This window comes from Crinia signifera, chromosome 1 (genome assembly GCF_055691185.1).
Source record: "Crinia signifera chromosome 1, ASM5569118v1, whole genome shotgun sequence".
Taxonomy (NCBI): Eukaryota; Metazoa; Chordata; class Amphibia; order Anura; family Myobatrachidae; genus Crinia; species Crinia signifera.
In genome coordinates, this window is record NC_139217.1 from 218,210,018 (window position 1) to 218,235,509 (window position 25,492).

Here is a 25,492-nt window from a genome sequence, read left to right on the forward strand (position 1 = left end):
AAGATAAAAAAAAAGGGGACAAAGTACATGGAAAATATTTTTACATGGAAAAATTACTGATCATTTAGAGAAAACATCCCATTTTGAAGTCCTCATTAAGGCCTTTAGGGGAGAGGGTGTCAAGACGGTAAATCCATTGCAATTCCCTTTGCATGAGCAATTTATCTCTATCCCCGCCTCGCTTGAGTGGTGGGATATGATCAAGTAGTGTGCACCGTAGTTGGTTTACATTATGGGATTTTTCCAAAAAATGTTTTGCCACAGGTAAGTTTTTAAGTTCATTCTGTGAGCTCAGGCAGGTATAGCTCTTCTTGATAGAAGACCGATGTTGACTGAGCCTTTCTTTCATCATTCTCATGGTCTTACCCACGTACAGTAATTTACATGGGCATTAGAGGACATTTACCACGAATTTGCTATTACAGTCTAAGTGGAATCTGCTGGTGTACTTGATCCCATCCCTAGGGTTGGTGAATTCAGTGCCTGTGAGCATAAAAGGGCAGTTTGTACACCCAGCACATTTGTAAGTACCCTTCTTGCGGTATAGCCAGCTACCCTTGGTGGGTTTAGTTGCCGTGGAGTCTGTGACCACCAGCAAGTCCTTAAGATTGGGCCCCCTTCTGTAGGCGAACCGGGGCATTTGAGAGATTTCTGAGCCAAGGATGGGGTCAGAGGTCAGTAAGTGCCAGTGTTTTTTTTTACACTTTTACGAATTTGGTTAGATGTATAGGTGCTGCAAAGGTTTAATCTTTTATCGCTTTTGGTGTCAGTTTTGTCCCGTGTTTGTAGAATATTCCTTCGATCTTGGGATAGGACTTTGGTGATAGCTGTGTCGATTTATCTCACATCATATCCTCGCTCCAGGAATTTCAATTTCATGTTAAAAAATGCTGATGGTAGTGCATCTGTGTTGGAGGTGGTCCGTGCCACCCTCAGAAGTTGGGAATATGGAAGACCTTTCTTAAGGGGTTCAGGGTAGTAGCTGGTTGCATGTAGGAGTGTGTTTTTATCTGACTCCTTAGTGTATATGATTGTGTGGATAGTTGAATCAATCAAGGTCAGGGTAGTGTCCAGAAAATTAATCATATTTCTGCTAAAGGTAGCAGTAAAACAGATGGTGCCAGGTATCGAATTCAGATAGTCAATAAAGGATAAAAGCTTCTCTTCACCAGCAGTCCATAGGAAGAAAAGATTGTCTATGTACCGTACGTACATCCTGATGCCGTCACTGTATGTATCGTTGCCAGTAATATGTTTTTGTTCATAGTCTGCCATGAATATGTTAGCATACGATGGGGCCATGTTTGACCCCATCGCTGTGCCCTGTTTTTGAAGATAAAACCTGTTTTCAAACAGGAAGTAATTCTTGGTAAGTATAGTTTCCATTAACAGTAGTAGGAATTCAATGAGTGGTCCTCTGTAATCGGCACATTTAGACAGTTTATCACGGCAGGCTTCTATACCAAGTGCATGTGGTATATTGGTATAAAGGCTAGATACATCTAGCGTGACCAGTAAGGTGTCGGCTGGGATGTCAGTGATGTCATTGATTTTCCTGAGTAAATCAGGGGTATCCGCAATAAAGCTCTCCAGTCCTCTTACCACTGACTGCAGATGGAAATCTACCAGCTGGGAGAGGGGTTGGCGTAATGAATCCCTCGCCGAAATGATCGGCCTCCCTGGGGGTGACATAAGGGACTTGTGAATCTTGGGGTGTGTATAGAGTATTGGGATCTTGGGGTGCTGTTGCGTTAGAAATTCAGCTGTTTCCTTTAGGATGTAGTTATTGTTTCTTCCTAGGATGATGATTTGATCAATCTGCTTTTTGTACTGCCAGGTTGGATCAAAGTCCAGTTTTTCATAACACGTTTCGTTAGTGAGTTGTGACAGCGCCTCTCTCATGTAGTAATTGCGATCCAGGAGCACAATCCCTCCTCCTTTGTCCACTGATCTTATGATGAGATCACGGTCTTCTGAAAGGGTCTTAATGGCATCCTTTTCCTCTCTACTTATGTTGTGATGTGAAATTTTCTGGCTGTTGATAAAGGGGTTGGTATCCCTCTTAAGTATCCTCATGAAGGTATTGATGGAAGGATTTAGTGTGGGGGGGTCAAAAGTGCTCTTGCGCTTCAAGGTATGTTGATGTGTGTCATCACTGGTCGACATGGTCGGTGGTGTTGGATTCCTGGCAAAGTGATCTCTAAGTCTCAATTGGCGCCCAAGTTTGTACATATCAATTTGCCAACTGAAGGGATCCTGTCTCAATGTTGGCACAAAAGATAAACCTCTGTTAAGTAAAGATATCTCAGCTGTAGTCAATTGGTGTTTGGATCGATTAAACACTACCGATCTTGTGATGGTTTCTGGCCTCTCCTTCTTCCTCCTATCCCAAGATCGAAGGAACATTCTACAAACACGGGACAAAACTGACACCAAAAGCGATAAAAGATTAAACCTTTGCAGCACCTATACGGTGGCATCTAACCAAATTTGTAAAAGTGTAAAAAAAACACTGGCACTTACTGACCTCTGACCCCATCCTTGGCTCAGAAATCTCTCAAATGCCCCGGTTCGCCTACAGAAGGGGGCCGAATCTTAAGGACTTGCTGGTGGTCACAGACTCCACGGCAACTAAACCCACCAAGGGTAGCTGGCTATACCGCAAGAAGGGTACTTACAAATGTGCTGGGTGTACAAACTGCCCTTTTATGCTCACAGGCACTGAATTCACCAACCCTAGGGATGGGATCAAGTACACCAGCAGATTCCACTTAGACTGTAATAGCAAATTCGTGGTTTATGTCCTCCAATGCCCATGTAAATTACTGTACGTGGGTAAGACCATGAGAATGATGAAAGAAAGGCTCAGTCAACATCGGTCTTCTATCAAGAAGAGCTATACCTGCCTGAGCTCACAGAATGAACTTAAAAACTTACCTGTGGCAAAACATTTCTTGGAAAAATCCCATAGTGTAAACCAACTACGGTGCACACTACTTGATCATATCCCACCACTCAAGCGAGGCGGGGATAGAGATAAATTGCTCATGCAAAGGGAATTGCAATGGATTTACCGTCTTGACACCCTCTCCCCTAAAGGCCTTAATGAGGACTTCAAAATGGGATGTTTTCTCTAAATGATCAGTAATTTTTCCATGTAAAAATATTTTCCATGTACTTTGTCCCCTTTTTTTTTTTATCTTAAACTATTTTTTATTTCACCCACTAATTACCTTCTGTCCAGCCATGTTGCACCGCCGTGTGCACTGGTTGAATAACAGAGATGTCGACATTGGATGTTGACACATTGCATTCCGCCGTGTTTGTATTTGGGCTATTACTGTTGGGCCATATATTTATCAAACATGTATGTGAATATGCCTTCTAGAACCCAGGTTTAACAGACTTGTTGCACCGCCGTGTGCTGGGTCTGCCTGATGGATTATAGCTAACACGGTAGACTGAGTGCTGACTACTAAGAGTCAAGACACACCGATATGTTATGGACAGCATGTTCTTCACTTATTGTATTTGGCTGACAGCAGTCTCGACACACACGCCTACTCAGCCTACCTCAACGTCTGTCATCCATAGACTATCCATTAGACGCTACTACGCACAGTGGCTACGGCATCTGCCGCAACCCTAAACACTGTATATTTCTTTAGCACCACACGTAAATATAGCCGTGCTGCTGCAATACTCTGCAGCAGTTCCACGGCCGCCGTATCAGACAGTACTACACTGTACTGATGACGCGGCTGGACCAACCCCAGGATTCCCCGTGACGCGCTTCCACACACGCTCCCTGTCAAGCGGCCAGAAAGAGGCTGCTGTCAGTTGGTTTTTTTAAAGTCTTTGGCGCAATTACTGCCCATAAAAGCGCTTGATACAGTTTGTGTGGTGACCCCTGACGAAAACTGGCTGAGCCCAGTTGAAACGGCTGTCGGGCCAAGCAGCTGTTATATTGTACTGCACAGCATGGAATAAAAGCCTTTTTTTCTTCACCTACCTTTGAGTGCTGGTCTGGATCCTTCACAGAGTGTGTGGGGGGTAAGTGCCTTGTTTCTAACCTTTATGGACCTTGCACCAAGATTAACTTGTATTTGGAGTGCCGCCCTGCATAACTTTATTATATATATATTTACACACACACACACACACACACACATATATATATTTACATTGGGCCTTATTCTAGTTCACTCTTCCTGACAAAATCATTCTTATATGGACAAAACCATGTGCACTGCAGGTGGGGCAGGTGTTACTTGTGCAGAGAGAATTCGATTTGGGTGGGGTTTTAATAACCCAAGTCTCACCCAAATCAAATTCTCTCTGCACATTTTACACCTGCCCCCCTGCAGTGCACATGGTTTTGTCCATCTAAGAAGGATTTTGTCAGAAAGAGTGAACTAGAATAAGGCCCGAAGTTACAAAGTAGGTGAGGCTGAATAAAGACTTGCGTCCATCTAGTTCAACCTATGTTGAATATAGTAGATTATCCCTTGTTGTATAGTATGTTCTGATATTTTAAAGACAGATTATGTTACTTATTCATACTGATGGATGTTTTTAACCAATAAATGTTTATCCAACCTTAGTTTAAACATATTTTTAGTGTCTGCCGACACCACTTCTCCAGGAAGAGAGTTCCAAAGTTTGACTGCTCTGACTGCAAAGAAATTTTTTCTTCTAGATGAACAAAATCTCCTGCTGTCTTTTTCTCCTGCTGTATTATGGGCCATAATTCTTTTGTGCAATGCTGGATGTCATTGTGTGCTAGATTAAATTTCTGAACCCACCTAACTACATTTTCTGCTTTTTTGGGTGGTTTAGCCTGTAGTGTTTCAGCTCTAGTCACACTCTCCGCTTTGGCCCTGGCTTTTTTCACAGCTTGGGGTTTGTATCCCCTCTCTTCAAATTTTCGCTCCATCGTGTCAAGACTTTCACCTAGATCTGCCACATCACTGGTGATCCTCCTGACACGAAGGACCTGTGAGTAAGGGAGACTGTTAATGGTTGTCCTCGGGTGGCAGCTGTCCGCCCTAAGGATTGTATTCCTGTCTGTTGGTTTTACAAACACATTAGTTTTAAATTTTTTGTCAATTACTGTAATGTTTACATCTAGGAAATGTCACAGTTTCCAGGCTTATAGAGTATGTAAATTTAATAGTACGATCTCTCTTATTGATATTTTCCATGAGTTCTATAAACTCGTCATAAGCGCCTCTCCAAAAAAGTATGACTCTTATAAAAGAGTATTTTATCTCGTACATCCCTTGTGAAGAAAAATGCCCTTACTGTGACATCCATAAATGCGATTGCATAAGTCGGAGCTACATGAGATCCCATAGCTACTCCTGCCTTCTGCAGGTAGTAGCAACCATCATAATAGAAGTAGTTTCGATGTAATACAAGGTACCTTAATTTCATAAAATTTTTTAAATCCGGGCCTTCATACCTGGGGTTACCATTCAATAGCGACCTTATCGCAGTTAATCCCTCCATATGAGGTATGTTTGTGTACAGGCTGGAGATATCCAAAGCACACAACCAGGTGCCCTCAGGAAGTTCTCCAAGCTCCTGTAGGAGCACTAACAGCTGTGTGGTATACTTTAGATATGTACCTCCAGCCTGCACACACGGTTGCAAGAAGAAATCACAATATTTAGAGATATTATCAAATAAAGATTCCCTAGCAGAGATTATGGGTCTCCCCGGTGGATCCACCATACTTTTGTGGATCTTGGGGAGACAATACATGATCGGGACCCTCGGAAAGTCCACCATGAGGTATAATTTGGTGTCTTTATCAATGGTTCCCTTTGCTGTAGCATTCTCCAAGTCTGCATCAACCTCTAGTTTGAAGTTGTGGGTGGGATCTTTATTCAATTTTTCATAGGTCTCTTTGACTGCAAGATGTCTGTATACCTCGGTACTGTATTTCACAGTGTCCATGGCAACTATCCCCCCCCCCCCTTTGTCCGCAGCTCTATATACGACATCTTGGTAGCGGCTCATATTTTTAAGTGCTGCCCATTCTTCCTTGGTCAAATTATTATGAAAGGGCTCAGTGTCCTTTTGTTTTACTGTTACTTGTACATCCAAGGATTTCATAAAGCTCAGTATGGCCGTATTTTTGGTTTGGGGGTTGAAGTTAGATTTTCTTTTGAACTTGGATCCACTTTCCACATCCTTCAGCCCGGGTTGAGCGTGGTCAAAATATGCTTTAATTTTTAATTGTCGCATCAGGCGATACTGGTCTACTTTCCAGTCAAGACTGTTAAATTGGGTCGTTGGTACATATCCCAGGCCTTTATTTAAAACAGATAACTCGGTCGCAGTGAAGGTCCTGTTGGACAGGTTATAGACTACATCCCTTTGCGGCCCCTTCCTCTGCTCTTTGTTCCGCTTCCACTGGCCGCCTCGCCTCGTCCGGCCACTCCCGCACCTCTTCCGGCGCGGGTCTTGACCCCTAAAGGGTGACACTGGTACTAGCTTCTTCACCAGATGATGTCTCCACTTCACTTGTAGACCGATCTGTACGATTATCTTTACGATTATATCTCCTGGGATTTGATGACCATGACTTAGTATTTGCCTGTCCCGACAGCCAATAATAAACTTTAGACTCCGCATAATCTCTATTTACAGCCTCAAACTTTTGTCTCTTAAAGGCTATTAATTCCTTCTTGTAATCTGCTATCTGTATATTCAATCTCTCCATCATCTGGACCCCTGTGTCTTGTGACAGGGTGGTCTGGTGTACACTCTGTAGGTCTGTGATCTTTCTACGCATAACAGCCAGCTCACGGGCTGATTCTTCTATCACTAATGTGATTAAGTCTAGTGAGCACTTGTTAAGCACTGCCACCCATCTTCGGACAAATTCTTTATTATACCGACCAATCGTGGGGGAGTTTTTCACTCTAAACCCCCTGGGAATTTTTTGTTCTCTCACATACTCTGAAAGCGTTACTCCATGTAGGAGAAAGTCCACTTCCTTTTTCCTATATTTAAGCAAGAGATTGTAGACTTCATCTGGTGAGCTGTCTCCCACGCCGTCCGTAAGTCTCTCTTTAAATAGACGGGATTCCATTTCGCTTTCTGAGAAACTGAGTAATTCCCCGGTCGGCATATCTAGCCAGTTGAATCCTCCTGTTTCTTCCATAATTGTCTGCGTTAAGGTAACAATGTCTGTCCAATCACTTCATATGCAGCTGCTTTTTTGTGCAGGGGCTGTGCTATTATGCACAGACAAGATGTTATCAAGCAGCAATACCTGTAGACACTGTCCTGTATGTATCTGCTTCAGGAATCTTTTGTCCAGGGGTGCACACACTGTAATTAGAGATAGTCCTTGTCGGGGCTTCCTCATATGTAGTGAGCGAGTAGTCGGCACTCTCCTCTCAATTTCCAGCTGCCGGGGTGCCTTGTATTCAATGTATACAACAAGACTGTGCTTACCGGCACTCCACCGGACACAACTGGCTTCGTGCAACGTTTCGGGACACCTGCTCTTAATTAGCCTTGTTCTGGGCTTTCTGCTCTCCAGGTAGCAGATTCCTATACGATGCACTTGTCCTATTTTGGACTGCTGCTCCCCACTGTCAGAATGGTAACCTATCCAAGGTACCCAAGGATTTCTGGGAGAAAGAAGAGGGACAGGGGGGCGCCCAATAGTGCAATATCGCTTTTATTTTTAAAAAGACATAAATTTAAAAGAAGAGGTTCTAAATGTATAACTCGTACCGAGTTAATCAACTGGAGTGGGCTGGTTACCACTAGATTTAACACAATCCCCTCTGGCAAACAGCATACACAGGATCTTTCCGTCACCGTTACAGTGTGGTTGTTAACTCACGGGACCTTCTCAGCTTAGTAGGCTCAAGGGATGCCGGCGTCTCCGATCACTGCAGATCAAGCTGGCGGCGTGTGCTGGAAACCAGGAGCATGAAGAAACGTCACGTTAGCCACGCCCCTACGCGTTTCGGCAGAGACTTCGTCAGTGGGGTGTAACGGTGACGGAATGAAGCGGTCATTCAGATTAACAAAATGGCGGACCGATTTTTAGTCCGTGGGTATGCCGCTGAGATCTTAGATTCAGCCAAGCGCAGGGCTTTGGCCATTCCTAGACATCAGTTGTTAACCAAGAAAGTCAAACAAGTAGGTTCCCACAAACTCCCTTGGGTTAACCATTTCAGCACAGCTAGCTCTGATATAGGGGGGGTGTGTGTAAGAAATGATGGCCTATTGTTCAGACTGACCCTGATCTTGGACTGAAAGCCACCAGGATCATGCCATGCTATACCCGTGGTCGCAACATTCGCGACTGGGTGGTGCATGCTGACCTCACAGTGAGTGGCAGTGACACTAGTTCTTCATTTTTAGCCCTGAAAAAGGGATGCTTCCGCTGTTTGAATTGCATTACCTGCCGCTCACTAGTTGTGGGTGACAGTTTTCGGCATCCATTCAGTGGGAAGCGTTTCTTTATCAGGCACCGGGTCACATGTACAAAAGAAAAAGACAAATCTGTGGGTGTAGAATGGACTTGTGAGGGTCCTCTACAGTCCACAGAGCCCGGCGCTAAAATAAAAAGGATTGGTTTCAAAGTGGGTAGTAAAAATATCCTGTGCTCAGCTGCAGCAGGTGCAAGTGAGTCTGCTTGTGGCTCACTAAGGAATTAGCAAAAAGGAGTGAAGTTATGCACTCGCGCTGCTGAGAACAGAGGTATGCCTCGTGAACCGTACTGAACAGAAGGACACCGGGGCACAGTTTAATTAACACTGTTAATTTTTATATTTAAAAGAATTTCATAGTAAAAAAGAGCTCATATACAAGCATATACAAAAACAATAAATAAATATAAACACAGAAAAATACAAAAAGATACAAAATCGCAGGCAGATACCATATAATTTGATATAGAATACACTTGAATGAATTTGTGTCAAAAATAGCCAATTCCTGAGCGGGTCACGTATTTGGTCGATATAATAGAGATTTTGAGGATTAGTGTTAGTATGAAGCTTTCAGCAGCCAAATTGTTAGTAGCAGGGTAAGTGAATAATGACAGCGGTGGAGAGTACAAGCCAAAGCACTGTGTAGCAGGAGTAAACTGCAGGTAACCTGTTAGCGCTATCAAAACGCCAGAGTGGTAAAGTCAGGTAGTATGGATTCTCCTTACAGTATGCTCACCCTCCTTGATGAATGGTTGTGGAGCCCGATGTCACGATGGCTCAACCCAGTGCTCAAAATGTGCTGGCATCCGTACTTTGCTCCAGTGAGGGGCGGCAGGGGAAGACGCCGTATGATCGGCGGATGGAGGCGGCTGTGAGCACTGATGCGCTGAGTGTGGCTTCCGGAGTTTAGCAGCGGCAGTCAGTGTAGTAAGCCGGCTCCGTATACACGACCTCGTGACCTCAGGAAAGGATTGGCTCTGGGGTCACATGTACTACTACACACATAGTGTATTTAATTACTTGTCCGTGTGGACTTCGTTACGTCGGTAAGACCGACTGTAACTTACGTATTCGCATGGTCGCACATCGCCATGCGATACGTGAAGCCATCGCTACTAAGCACAGTGACCAGCCGGTTGCCCGGCACTTTATGCTGGCGGGACATAATCTATCTACACTGCGTTACATGATTATTGATCATGTACCCGCCAGCATACGTGGTGGGAACCGATCACGCAAGTTGCTGCAAACGGAGTCCAAATGGATTTTCCGTTTAAACACTATTGCACCAGGTGGACTAAATGAGCATTTGGGTCTGCATTCTTTTCTTTAAAGTTTTACGTAATGTGTCATCTGCAAAAGATTTTGTATTTGTATTATGCCTCTTTGATATGTATTGCCTTTAAAGTATCCATTCATGTATGTACCCTTCTTGTTATTATGTTTTTCTATGGATATGTTATACTACTCTTCTGCCATCTGTTTTTAAATAAAGTTTTTTTAAAGTTTTTTGTATTGTAGCGTCCGTGGTTGCTACGTCACCGGCGGGTGAGGGAATGACGTCACCATTTGGGCGTCCTCCTTCCGCCATGGAGCCTGCACACCTGAACGCACTTACATCACGGTGTGGGGTATATAGGTGAGTTCTTTTGACTGTACAGTTTGTTATAGCCTGAAGACGATGTGAACAATAAAACACATTGAAACGTTGCACTACTTGCTTGTACTGTGACCTTCATTCGAGTGCCGCCTGTCTCTGTATACCTGTGGAGCTCCTGCATGGGGATCTCCGTTTGGAAGGCACCGCTCCTACACGCATCTTGTACGCATTTTGTTCAAATTGAATCAATTTGAACAAAAATATATCTTTGAACAGTATGGTGAGTACCTCATCTACTTTAAAAGATATATTGTTGATATATTCCTAATTTGGAAAGGGGGCAGAGAGTCGTTCCAGAACATGGTTGACACCTTAAACCAACTACCAACCCCTATACGCTTTACATATGCTGCTGATCTTCAAACCATTAATTTCTTGGATGTAACAATATTGAAGAACAACATGTTTCTGGACTATAACATTATTCAAGAAAGCTACGGATCGGAACACACTTCTCTGGGCCACCAGCCTCCACCCCCCTGCATTAAAATCCAATCTACCAATCTCTCAATTTTGGAGAGTTCTGCAGAACAATTCAAACCCTGAGACAGCCACACAATTACAGGAGTGTAAAAATAGATTCAAGGAGCGTGGATATGACACAGTGACCATCGAAAGGTGCCTGACTAAAGCCAAAAAGAAATTCAGTGACCATCCTGACGTTCCTAATGTCGACAAGACACCATTGACACGAACCATCTTAAATGTGCATTGTGACCCTAACCTTAGAGCTAAGCAAAGAACTCTTACAAAAAATTGGTCACTTATCAGCAGAGATCCAGCTTTTAGAAAAGTTGGCCCAACCGTCCATTACTGAGCATTACACGTGGTCGGAACTTGAAAGACTTCCTACATAGACCCGATCTACGACCAGAAGGAAACAGTGTGACCACATGGTTGGCTAAGAAGACCGGTTGCTTCAAGTGTCTATCGTGTACAACATGCAGATCTCTAATGACGGGAACATTCTTCTGCCACCCACACAGTGGGAAGAAAATATACTTACAACACCAGTTATACTGTCAATTAGATCACATTATCTATTTTTTGACATGCCCCTGCGGGCTATTGTACGTCGGTAAGACGATTAGGTCATTCAGAGAGAGGATCACACAACATAAATCCTCCATACGTTTGGCCTACGAAACAGGTCAAACCGACAAACCGGTTGCAGCCCACTTTGTTTCTTCTAAACATCAACTAGCCACCCTTCAATACATGATAATCGACTGGATACCTCCACTACCGAGAGGGGGAGATAGGGATTTGGTATTAATGAAGAAATCCATCCTGGATCCATCACCTAGACACAGTCTCACCTAGGGGACTAAATGAGAAGAACTGTCTTAATATCTTTTTGGAGTAAACAGGTGTCTAAAATGTTCTGGGAGACCTCTCTAGCCTATTCTAGAATGTAACTAGTTTATTAGTGCCACACTGACTCGATGGTCATGTCATGGAAGGGGTCACCGGCAGCACAGACCGACGGTCCAGTCGGATGTTAACTGGTGGGGACCCACTCTGATGACAGGCTGAGAATTGACATAGAGTTATTAATATTAAGAATTATTAGTTTTAAATGCCCGGAGGGGCGTATAAATGAAGGTTATCGAATGTTTCCATATCTAAATATTTGCTATGCTTTGTGCCTCATTCACTCCCCATTTCCCCCTCCTTTTCTCCCTTCCCCTTTATCTTGCCGATGTATATTAAGACTTGTTATTAGATCGTCCCCTGTCTGGTATCCTTGGATGATATACTGGGATATATTTATCCCGGTTGGTCTCGAGGAGAAGTGTACCTGGGGGCGATTCTATTGGGTTCGTAAAATGTTAAAAAGTTTTTGGAATGTTATAATGTGTTTAGATTTTGGTGACACACATGACCGGTTACTGTCAAAGAATATTTGTTACCTCCTAGGTCTCCTAGTTAAATGCCCACTCCCAAACTGTCCGCTTGCTGGGACGGACAAGGGAGAATTACATTGCAACAGCACCTTGTTACACTGGCCTAGGGTGGGTATTGGTTAAATGTCCACGATCACAAATGCCCCTACTCAGGTCCAAACGGTGTTTAAACTGGTGACCTGGAATGTGGAGGGATTGAACACCCCCGTTAAAAGAAAAAAAATCCTGACCCGTCTTAAGAGATTGAAACCAGATATTGTACTATTGCAGGAGACACATTGGAGGGCCTCTGACCCTAATACATTAAGGGATTCCTGGATAGGGGACTATCGAGCAGCATCCAGCACAACTAAACAAAAGGGAGTCTTGACTATATTTAGTAAATTTCTCTCCTACACCATAATCAATATCATGAAGGATCCAGAGGGTAGATACCTATTCATAAAGCTAACTATACAAGACTCTTTATACACTATAGCCAATATATATGCCCCAAATGGCCATAATGCACCTTTCTTTTCAGATATTTACACTATACTACAGGATTGGGCGGAGGGAGAAATAATCTTGGGAGGGGATTTCAATTGTGTTCAATTGACAGGACTTGACAGAGACACGAGTGCTTCCACGCAGGGACTACCCACTCCACCATCACTATCCCTCCTAACAGATTCACTGAAACTCTCTGATCCCTGGAGGTGCCAACACCCTGACTCTCGTGAGTATACATTTTATTCCCATCCCCACCACTCCTCATCCAGACTAGACTTCTGGTTGATCGCAGATACTCTCATGCAACAAGTAGAGAAAACTCAGATAGAACCCATACAACTTTCGGACCATGCCCTGGTCTGGTTTACCATAAAACTAAACACTCCTATACTAAAATCATATAACTGGAGATTTCCAGCCTATCTAGAAAACTCTCCTGATTTCCGAACACACCTAGAACATTCGATCCGCAATTATATGAACGATAACAACGAACACATAGAAGATATCAACCTATTTTGGTCAGCCTCAAAACCTGTAATACGTGGCCAAATTATGGAATATGTCTCTAGGAAACGCAAATCTCTAAACACTCAATTAAAAGATCTAAGTCAGCAACTGACTACTTCATATAACATACTCCTCACACAAAACTCACCTATAAATCGGCAATCTTATCAGGCCATTAAACATCAATACGACTTACTATATACTGAAAGAGCTAAGTTCTCCTACGATATTCAAAGAAACAAATTTTTTAGACACAGTAACAAATCCGGTAGATTATTAGCAAACCTGATTCGATCCTACTCTGCCCCCTCCCATGTTACCCAACTACACTGCGACTCTGCACCCGATACCACTGATACACAAATTATCTCAGAAGAATTCCTGAAATACTATCAAACTCTATATGAGGCACCTACTGACCATCCAACAGACGGTCTACGATTCTTGGAATCATCTAACTTACCCACGTTAACAGAGGAGGAAAGGGAGTCATTAACGGAACCAGTCAAGGAAGAGGAACTACTTTCCTTAATTAAATCACTAAATAAGGGAAAATCGCCTGGGCCCGATGGGTTTGGGGCAGAGTATTATCGTATTCTAGCACCTCAGTTAGCCCCACACCTAAAGACACTATTTAACTCCCTACTTCAAGGAAATCCAGCCCCTACAAGATTTAATGAAGCCAGGATAGTTGTATTTCCAAAGCCGGGAAAAGACTCTAAACGGGTACAGTCCTATAGACCAATCTCGCTACTAAATCAAGATCTAAAACTGTTCACTAAATTATTGGCCTCTAGACTGCAGCCCATCCTACAGCGCATCCTTCACCCAGCTCAAAATGGATTTGTCAGGAACAGGACTTCGGTCCATAATATTCGCACTCTAATAGCAGCAATATACAACTCAAAACAAACCAATAGCCATAAAACACTTATAGTCAGTTGCGATGCCGATAAGGCGTTCGACCGCGTTTCATGGACACATATACAACGGGTCTTCCAAACCCAACAATTCGGTACAAAATTCATTTCAATCTTTAACACCTTATACACCAACCCACAGGCCTTTCTAACAATCAATGGGCTAAACACTAACTCCTTCAAACTATACAGAGGAACACGCCAAGGATGCCCCCTATCTCCTTTACTCTTCAACTTAGCCCTTGACCCACTGATTCGTACATTTATACATGAGACATCCTGGCAGGGCATTAGTATAGGATCACACGATATAAAAGGTGTCTGCTTTTGCGGATGATCTCCTACTGTACTTTAATGATCCCGTAGTAGCTTTTCCATATATGTTGACCATATTAAAAAACTTCAATTTAATATCTGGATTTTTAATAAATTTTGATAAGACAGAGGCACTGGCGCTGGGAGCGGAAGCAAGGGCTGGATGGGACAATACATTCCCATTCAAGTGGGCAAACAAATATATAAAATATTTAGGTATACGGGTCTCACCTGATATATCGGAGTGGTACTCTTTAAATTTCTCCCACCATATTGCTAAGATGCTAGAGGATTTCTCGAAGTGGCAAAATCTCCCTATATCTTTTTTGGGTAGGTGTCATCTATACAAGATGGTAGCATTCCCCCGCATACTATACCCGATACAGATGCTCCCATTTTTACTATCAAAAAAAGACATACACACAATAAATAAAGCCCTCACTAAATTCATATGGGCGAACAAACGCCCACGCATAGCACTATTCAAATTGAAACAACCACCTTCACTTGGTGGTGTAAATCTCCCATGCCCTGAAGACTACTCTTTAGCAGCTAACTATAGATATGCCCTAGACTGGATAGGGAATGGAGACAACTTTGTGAATAAAAACCTTGAACAGGCCTTGTTACCCCACCATGACTTACTAAAGATACTTCACTTCACAAATTCCTCCATGTTGCGAGAGCTACGACCTAATCCGATATTATGGGCTCCATACAAAGCATGGACCCAAATACGGAGGCGCTTTGGCCTTACCCCAAATAATTCACTTTTCCAACCTTTGATAGAAAATCCAGCTTTTCAGGAAGGAGAGACAAATGAGGTTATTCGTAGCTGGCACCTCCAGGGCCTTCGATCACTGTTCCAATTTCTGAATGAAGATTGCTCAACAGTGTTAACCCTGTCCCAACTGAAAGACAAATACCCTTCTATAAATTTCCCTTTATTTCGCCTACTTCCAAATGCGTAGTTTTGTCACACACATACTAACCCGTTTACAATCCACAGAGATAAATTTCCCTCTGGATAACATAATACGGCAACGCCCTAATTCATCCTACTCCACATCCGTAATATACTCCTTTGTAAGACGGGAGATAGATTATACCAAGTGTGAGACAGGGTTGGCAAAATGGAAGAATTCCTTTCCTAATATGACACTCAAAAAAATTATTAAACTGACCAACTTGCTTAACAAACAATTAGTCTCCTCCTCATATACTGAAATGAATATGAAGATACTCCATAGGGCCTATTACACCCGTAGATTGCGGCTTCTCACAGGGATCTCAGACAACTCTCTATGTTTTAAATGTGGGAGCCCGGACGCAGATATTGTACATTGCCTGTGGTCCTGTACAGTGGTACAATCACTCTGGACACTAGTCCAAGAATACGTCAATACTAGTCTGAATATACCTTTTACTAGAACAATAGAGTGGGCTTTTTGGAATCATATAGAACCCCAAACCCCACCTATGTCTAAGGGAACAAAAATGCTATTGGCCCGCATAGCAGCCGTTACAAAGAAAACGATATTATCCCAATGGATACAAAAAGAAAATATACCCATCTCCCTAATGATGCCTCGACTACTGTTTCTATTTCAAATGGACTGGACGGAATGCTCACTGGATGCGGAGTCACGTTCAGCTAAGTTTTTCTCCATATGGCTCCCTTATATACTAACACTACCTCCCTCTACTAAAGAAAATATCCGCAAAGCAATAAGATTAACAACTTGGTACAACATGGAAATACTTGCCAATGGTTCAGCACCTTTTTAGATGTAGAGACTATGTATAGATGAAAACCCTGTAAGGTACAACATATATCCTCATTTTATATACCAAATATCAATCTCATGTTAATGTTTGCAAAATGTATGACACTGTGATGGAAGAAAATGACTTACAGTAATCTGTTTTATGTTCGGTATTTACGCTGTAGACCATGTGTGTCAATAATATGTATTTATTCCAATAAACACAAATTCAAAAAAAAGAATTATTAGTTTTGGTGAAGGTTTATTTCACTCACTTAATTTTTTCTACATTAAAGATACAGCCTTTTACTTCTACTTTTCTTTCTTTAATTTTTTTATTGGTATTTTAATCAAGATATGAAATGTAAACTTTATATACTAAGATGCCCCAGCTGATTGACAAGTACCCACTTCACTTATGACCTCTCTAGCTGCCTAGATCGACATAATATCATATTAAACAGCGGATTTGTGTTTTTTTAAAACCAATTATTTACATGCCAGACCCGTCCAGTGCTGCGCTTTTGATATAATTAAACGCTGTATATATTAGTAGAGTTACTTTGTGAATATGCCTGGTGTTATAAGGGGCAAGATGGCTGTGCGCTACACAGACTGGAGTGACACGCACTAACAGCACCTAACCTAGTAGACGGGGCGATGCAGAGTATGCCCTGGACAAAGATTAGACGCTTGAATCACTATAGCAACTCTGCCGCAGACTGATGATGTGCTGCTATAGCGATGAACACACAGCTGTGATTGGCGGCACCCGTGCACGTGACCCGGAAACATCCCGGTGTCATAGTCGTGCTTTCCACCTGAAGTGGAACGCACGCCAAGGTTAGCGGCGTTTTTTACCGACTTTGAAGCATCACAATAACGACAATGAACGCCTCAAACTAATACGCCAGTATACACTGCACCCCAGGTATGTAACCATCTGTCTTAGAGGAGTATTAAGCTTATTTTGACTGGAGTATGGCTGTGATTGGGGGTGTACACGTCCCAGCTGGTGGTATGGGTATATAAAGGCTGAGCTCAGTTGTAATATTTACCTGCTGCCTCCTGTGCCTCTGGTGGCTTGTCTTGAAGAAGGGCATTGTATTGCCCGAAACGTCGACATACAGTTTATGATGACATGATGACGTAAGATAAAGATTACTTTTTTACCCTTTTCAAGAAAAGTCTGGTGAGTTCTCCTTCATTTGCAAATTCTATTGGTGGCCCAGGACTGTTGTGTATGGACTTGGAGCTTGGGATGATACCCCAGCATTTAATTAGCAAGTGGATTGTGAGTGCCATTCACCCACAAATAAATATATATATATATATATATATATATATATATATATATAGATATAGATATAGATATATAGAGAGAGAGAGAGAGAGAGAGAGAGAGAGAGAGAGAGATATACACACACATACAATGGTTAGATGCCGGCACTCAGCTCCTCGTAGATGGCTTCTTGCCTGGTGCCCTCAGAGAGGACGCTGCATGAGCAGAGCCCCAATGTATATGTGAACAATGGACCGCGGCACTCAGGTCTTATTGAATAAAGGTACATAAAGCCATCCCAGTGACGTTTCAGCCTTTTAATAGGCTTTTCTCAAAAGCTGTTTTTGGGAAAAGCCTATTAAAAGGCTGAAACGTCACTGGTATGGCTTTGTGTACCTTTATTCAATAAGACCTGAGTGCCGCGGTCCCCTGTTCACACACACACACACACATATATATATATATATCTATATATATATAGATATATATATATCTATATATATATATAGATATATATATCTATATATATATAGATATATATATAGATATATATATATATATATATATATATAGATATATATATATATATCTATATATATATATATATATATAGCACAATATGGCTTTGAAACGTTGATGCTGAAATAAACACTATTTTACACATCAAGTGAAGTCCGTGGAGTGCCGCCTGGTTCCTGGTATAGGAACGACCAACCCACTATCTCATACAAGGGGAAGGCACCCCGGCATTTCCACCATCACCCCTGTGAAAGGGGAACCTGAGTGCCGGTCTACATACATATATATATATATATATATATATATATATATATATATATATATATATATATATATATATATATATATATATATATATATATATATATATATATATATATATATATATAAAGAAAATATAAGTGCACAAAAACAAAACCTTAAAGACCAATGGAAATAGTGTGACTTGTGCACACACAACGGGAGATAATCCGTCTCAGTCAATTTCAGTATGCACTCTGGGTCTTTTCAGTTAGCCTGGCAGCTCCAAATCACCTGAATTCACAGGGGTAGAATTTCTAGAAAGATAAATTAGAGCGCTCCATACTGCAGTATAACAAAGACATTTATTTGTAAAAAAGCAGTTTTAGCCTTGCATAAAAACAGGCGGTTATAACGTACCGCAACAGGCGGTTCAACAATCTCTGGACAACAGCATATACAGTGGTCTTACACACTGAACAGTAGGAGCGGTTACACTCGTAGACGCTTGCTTGCATCAGGTAGATAGGACAAGGACTCCAACGCCAGGCCACGCCCCAACGCGTTTCGTAGTCACGTACTTCGTCAGAGGGCTGGCCTGGCGTTGGTCAGATACCTCTTTTATAGTTGTTGGTGGTTTGGTTATTTTAAACAGAGTAGACTATGTAAAAGAGATGCATAGACTACTAGGTGATACGGTATCTTATAAAAAACTAGTGAAAAAGGGATTTTTGTAAGAACTTACCGTTCGAATCCCTTTCTCTGATATGGTCCTGGTGACACAGCTCAACACTGGGATGTAGGAGGGTCCGAAGGAGCCAGGCACCTATCCTAAAGCTTTAGAGGGTAGGCTCCTCCCCTACTGCATCCCTGGACTCTTCAGTTCAATCTTTCAAAGCCACTGGAATACATTAACTCAGTACAAACGCCTGCACATATTAAATGCACATCTTATAACAGTAACTGTTAACTTTTAACCATCTTTACATGAACATCATGAAACTTCTGGCATACTTACTGAGCGTAAGGGAGGGATCGCTGTGTCACCAGGACCATATCAGAGAAAGGGATTCGAACGGTAAGTTCTTACAAAAATCCCTTTTTCTCTTTCAATGGTCCTGGTGACACAGCTCAACACTGGGACGTTCCAGAGCTGGTCCTTTGGGAGGGTACGCTCAGGTCTGCAGCTCTCAGCACTGCTCGCCCAAATGATGCGTCCTCCGACGCGAACTCATGGAATCTATAGAATTTGGCAAATGTGTGAACAGATGACCAAGTGGCAGCTCTGCAAACCTGCTCAGCTGTGGCCCCATGTCGAACCGCCCAAGAGGTGGCAACCGACCTGGTGGTATGCGCATTAATTCTGGCCGGTACAGGCCTACCCGCTTTGGTGTATGCAAAAGCTATCACAGATCGCAACCACCTAGCAATAGTCTGCTTAGATGCAGGCCAACCAATTTTGTGTACGTCATACAGTACCAACAATGTGTCAGTCTTTCTGACACTCTTCACTCTGTCCACATATATGCGTAAAGCACGCACAACATCCAAAGTCTTCAACTTGTCCCCCTTCTTAGAACCCTGTGGGGGTTGAAACACAGGTAGAACTATCTCCTGATTTAAATGGAAGGCAGAGACTACCTTCGGTAAAAACTGAGGCACTGTTCTAAGAACAGCCCTGTCATCATGAAAAATTAAGAAGGGAGATTTGCATGACAAGGCTCCCAACTCTGATACTCTTTTAGCAGATGCTACTGCTAACAAAAACACTAGCTTCCACGTGAGAAACTTAAAGTCCGCCGACCTCAAAGGCTCAAAAGGTGCCTTCTGAAGGCAATCCAAAACCAGTGACAGATCCCAAGGCGCTACTGGTTGCTTGTAAGGGGGTTTCAATCTAGATACCCCTTGTAAAAAGGTTTGAATCTCCGGCAAAATGGCTATCCTTTTTTGGAAATAGATGGATAAGGCCGAAATCTGTACCTTCAATGATTGAAGGCTTAGGCCTGATGAAAAAACATCTTGTAAGAACTCCAACATTCTTGCTAACTAAGTGAGATGTGTGAGCCTTTCGTCTCTCACACCATCTGATGTACGTCTTCCAGACTCTATAATAATTTGCCGAGGATACAGCCTTCCTGGCTTTAATCATAGTCTGTACTACTGCCTCAGAAAATCCTTTTCTTTTCAAAATGGCGGCTTCAATAGCCAGGCCGTCAAAATCAATCGATCGGAATCCAGGTGATTGAATGGGCCCTGTCTTAGCAGATCTGGTCTCAGAGGCAGACGCCACGAGTCCACAGACAACCTCTGAAGCCTGGAGTACCAGGACCTCCTTGGCCAATCTGGGGCCACAAGAATCACCGGAACCTTCTGGTCCTGTATTCTTTTCAAAAGTCTCGCTAACATTGGTACTGGAGGAAATGCATAAAGAAGATCCCCCTGCCATTGAGAAGTCATGGCATCCACTGCCTCCGCTAGTGGATCCCTTATTCTGGAATAGAACCTGGCCACCTGATGATTGAACCTGGATGCCATCAGGTCCACATCCGGAGTTCCCCATTTCCAAGTGATCTGTTGAAACACCTGAGGGTGTAGGCTCCATTCCCCTTCCTTGAGCTCCTCCCTGCTCAGGAAGTCAGCTTCTATATTCTCTATTCCTGGAATGAAAATAGCCGATACAGCTGGAACATTCTGTTCCGCCCATAGGAAGATTCTGGCAACCTCCCACATGGCCAATTTGCTGCGTGTACCTCCCTGGTGATTCAGATACGCCACAGCTGTGGCATTGTCGGTCTGAATCCTCAAAGGGAGGTTCCTTAATCTGTCTCCTGCCAAGGAAATCACTTTCCAGACAGCTCTCAGCTCCAAGATGTTGATTGGTAATGCTGATTCCTCTGCCGTCCACAGGCCCTGCAGCCTGAGATCCAGGACTACTGCTCCCCATCCACTGAGACTGGCATCGGTAGTTACTACCAACCAGTCCCAGGTCTGTTATGACCGACCCCACTGAAGAGAGTCTACTTCTGTCCACCATTTCAAGGAGTCTCGAGTGTCCGAAGACAGCACTATCATCTCGGACTTCATGGTCAGAGTGTTTCCTGACCATGCTGACAAAATGTTCCATTGGAACTTCCGAGAGTGTAACCTGGCAAATTGAAGCGTCTCGAATGACGCCACCATTTTCCCCGGGAGCTTGAGGCACCTCCAAACCGAAATGCTCCGAGCCCTGAGAATCTCCTGGACTAAGGTGACCAGATCCCTGGCCTTTTCCTCCGGGAGAAATACCCGATGTAGATGGGTATCCAGTATGACTCCCAAGAATTGGAGCCTCTGTGATGGTACTAACTGAGATTTTTGCAAATTTAAAATCCAGCCGTGAGCCTGCAAAAAACTGATGGCCTCTGTCAAGTGCCTCTGAAGCATGGCTGCTGACTCTGCTTTGAACAGGAGATCGTCCAAATAGGGTATTACTGTGATTCCCCTGAGCCTCAGCCCCGCCGCCATTACTGACATTATCTTTGTGAATACCCTTGGCGCGGTTGCTAGCCCAAAGGGTAACGCCCGGAATTGTAAATGCAGGTCTCCTATGGCAAACCTCAGCAAGGTCTGATGTTCCGGGTGTATAGGAACGTGCAGATATGCGTCCTGGACATCCATGGACGCCAAAAATTCTCCCTGGTCCAGACTCAGTAGTACTGACCGTAAGGACTTCATTTTGAAATGGTCTACCCATAGATGAACATTTAGGGATTTCAAATTTAGTATTGGTCTGAAAGACCCGTCTGGTTTGGGCACCAGGAACAGTGTGGAGTAAAAGCCTTTCTTCCACTCTGCCCTGGGAACTGGGGTAACCACCCCTTTTTCCAACAGGGAATGAGCCGCTCTCATGAGAGCTGTGCGAAGGAGCGCCAGCTTTGGCAAGGATGTGGGGATGAACCTCTTCGGAGGTGGCCCTCTGAAGGGGATTTTGTAACCCTTTGTTATAATATCTAACACCCAGGCATCCTGGCCTAGAGAAGCCCAAGCGTCCCTGAAGAGTGTGAGACGCCCCCCCACTTTTATTACTGTCGGGCATATCCCCTGACAGTCATGCGGAGGGTTTGTCCTCTCCCTTTGCGGCAGGCTTCTTGTGAAAAGAGCCAAATTTGGACTTTTGTGTCTTGCCTCTAGAGGACTGAAACCTTCCCCTGAAAGACTGTCCTCGAAAGGACGCACCACCTCTAGGGGAGGGCCGAAAGGACGGCCTAAAAGCAGAAAATCTGGACGTCTGCTTTGCTGAGGAGGCCGGCAGGAATGTACTTTTGCCGCCCGTGGCCTGTTTTATAATCTCCTCTAATTCGGTACCAAAGAGTACCTTTCCTTTGAAGGCTAATGTTTCCAGAGCCTTCTTGGACTCATTGTCCGCTTCCCAGGCTTTAAGCCAAAGCACTCTCCTGGCATTAATGGAGACTGTGGACACTCTGGTCGCCATTTTAATAGCTTCCTCCTCTGCTTCCACTGCATATTCTGCAGCAGCCTTAATCTTTTCTGCAAGCAGTAACGCACCAGGATCAGCCTGCAGCATGGTGCATAAATCACCAGCCCACTCTATCATGGCCTTAGAGACCCAGGCTGAAGCAATAAGGGGCCGTAAGGTAAACCCCACCCCTTTAAAGATAGCCTTGAGGTTACCCTCCAGCTTTTTATCCACAGAATCTTTAAAAGCTGCACCGCCCTGTACTGGTAATACAGTAGCCTTGGACAAACGTGCCACTGAAGCGTCCACAACTGGGACCTTTTCCCAGAGCTCCGCATGAGACTCTGGCATGGGGTACAGACTAAGGAATCGCTTAGGCATCTGTAGCCTCTTATCAGGAGTTTTCCATGCCCCTTCTAACAATTCCTGTAACCCCTCATCTGAAGGAAAAGTAACAGCCTCCTTCCGCTGTCGCTTAAAAACACCTTTAACAGGAGTCTTATCCTCCACAGACAGCTTTAAAGCCTGCTTCACAGCTACAATGAGATCCTCTATACCAGCAGCAGAGGTCTCTTCCAAATCATCACCCTGATCCCAGGGGATGTCAGTATACGCTCCCTCCTCATCTACCACAGTAGGCATAGCATAAGACCTTCTAGGGGTCCCTGCAACATCATCCATTTTGTCCAGCATTTCACTGAACCTGTTGATCCCCTTAGCAGTATCCTGCATCACCTGAATCAGCGCAGGATCTGCCTGGGTAAGAGGCAAGGAGCCAGACGACTGCTGAGATGATGGCATAGGTCTCTGTGATTCTACCAGCCCATCACTCTGCCTGTCCAAAAGCTGCACCAAAGCGTTTACTGACCTGCCTAGGGCCCTGGCCCACGCAGGTTCCATCTGCTCTGCCCTATGGGGTTCACTCCCCATGGGTCTCACATCAGCGCAAGTAATACATAAGCCCCCCTTGGCCATCTGCTCAGGGACAAATTTTAGTGTGCAAACATTGCATGCGCTCAGTGCACTAAGAGCTCCCTCCCCCAAAACCACAGCCTGATGCTCAGACATGATGCCAGTGAAATATATATAAATATATACAGTGCTAACAATGTACAAGCGTTTATACAGAGTCAATGCACCCAATCACTTATCTGTCTGTTGGTTTCAACTGCGGGGAAGCGATGCCCAGGAAATCCAAGTCACTCTGCCAGGATCAGTAAGCCAGCTCAGCTCCGCTGCAAGCGTTCTGAAAGGCGCCAAAGTCAGAGTGAAGGAAGAGACCACAGGTCCCTGCTGCTGCGGGGTCCGTGACCTTTTGGCGCCAACCACCCCCAGCCAGCCGCTCCTTAGGTAGGATTTCCTAGTTCCAGTGTCTCCCCCTCGACTGGGGACCACTTGGAACAAGCCTGTCACAACGCTGCTGTCCTCTCATATAGGAGCTCAGCGTGTAAGCTCCGCATAAAATGGCCGCCGCCATCACGGAGCGCCACCTAAACGTGGAGCCGGTTTCAGGGTACTCCGGAGCCCAGGCAGCCTCTTAGAAGAGGCTGTAAGCGCTGCACAGGGAGACCAGACAGTGTCTTCCCTGTGCACAGTGAGCTGACAGGACGCGCTTCTGTCAGCTCCTGCTGCGCTAGCAGTGTGAGGATTCACTATGAGAATCCTCACACTGTGCCTACCTAGCTAGGGTGAAAGTTAATAAAACAATAAAAATTCCCTAACTACTCTATTTCTTCGGCTGCTCCTGCAGCCCTTTAGAATAGCACCCACTCCAGTGGGCACCTAACACGAACTGAAGAGTCCAGGGATGCAGTAGGGGAGGAGCCTACCCTCTAAAGCTTTAGGATAGGTGCCTGGCTCCTTCGGACCCTCCTACATCCCAGTGTTGAGCTGTGTCACCAGGACCATTGAAAGAGAAAGACCCTACTGAAGCCTTTTTGATTGAGCTTAAAGATCTGTTAAATGAAGGCTTTAAAAATGGTATCATTTGTAAATCTGAATTAGATTACTTGTGGAATGAATATCCTAGGCTAGCTATAATTTACCAGCTGCCTAAGATACATAAAAACCAAACCACCCCCCCAGGCTGCCCGATTGTGTCGGGAATCGATTCCCTGACAGCGAGGGTGTCAGAATATATCGACTGTAACATTAAAAACAATGTACCCATGTTTGAGTCTTATGTAAAAGACTCAACCGCAGTGCTACAATTGGTGGAGAGTCTACAGTGGGAAACTAATTTTAAATGGGGCACAATCGACATCAATTCTTTATACACGTCTATTCCACACCAAAAAGGAGTGGATTCCATAACATCAGTGTTACAGAATGACCCCACTATGGAGCCTAATAGAATCAAGTTTATCACAGATTGTCTACATTTTGTATTATCCCACAACTATTTTTCTTTTCTTGGTGATGTTTATATCCAGACCCATGGGACGGCAATGGGCACGATTTGTGCCTCGGGGTATGCAAATTTATTTTTGGGTGAATGGGAGAAACGGTATATATATGCTAATAACCCTTTTAAAGACTATATAGCGCTATACAGGCACTATATAGACGATATTTTAGTAATATGGAAAGGCACGGAAGAACAATTCAACGAGTTTGTTAAATGTATACATAATGTAGAATATAATCTAAGTTTTACTTCAAAATTTGATCCTATATCAATAGAATTTTTGGATTTAACATTGACGAGTAAGCAGGATCCACAGATGAGGGGAGTGGACACTTGTACTTTTTTCAAACCCGTTGATAGCAATAATTATTTAGATTTTTCAAGTTGCCATTACAAGAATTGGAAAACTAATTTGCCTTTCTCCCAGTTACTGAGGCTGCGACGTAACTGTAGTTCCATACAAAAATTTAATGAACAAGCCGAGATCTACGTTGGTAGATTTCTAGAGAAAGGTTACCCCCTGGACCTTATAAACAAAGCAGTAGAAAAAGCA

General features: G+C 43.7%; 1 protein-coding gene and 1 long non-coding RNA gene across 4 annotated transcripts in view; one reads left to right on the plus strand and one right to left on the minus strand.

The window, feature by feature from the left end:
- Nucleotides 1-10,231, plus strand: part of LOC146068957 (uncharacterized) — a 57,250-nt gene extending 47,019 nt beyond the window's left edge. The window contains exon 3 of the long non-coding RNA XR_014472965.1: nucleotides 9,972-10,231. This is a non-coding gene — a long non-coding RNA (uncharacterized LOC146068957). The remainder of the gene's footprint in view (nucleotides 1-9,971) is intronic.
- Nucleotides 1-25,492, minus strand: part of LOC146068921 (GRAM domain-containing protein 2A-like) — a 291,321-nt gene that overhangs the window by 45,862 nt on the left and 219,967 nt on the right. The gene's annotated exons all lie outside the window — the stretch shown is intronic.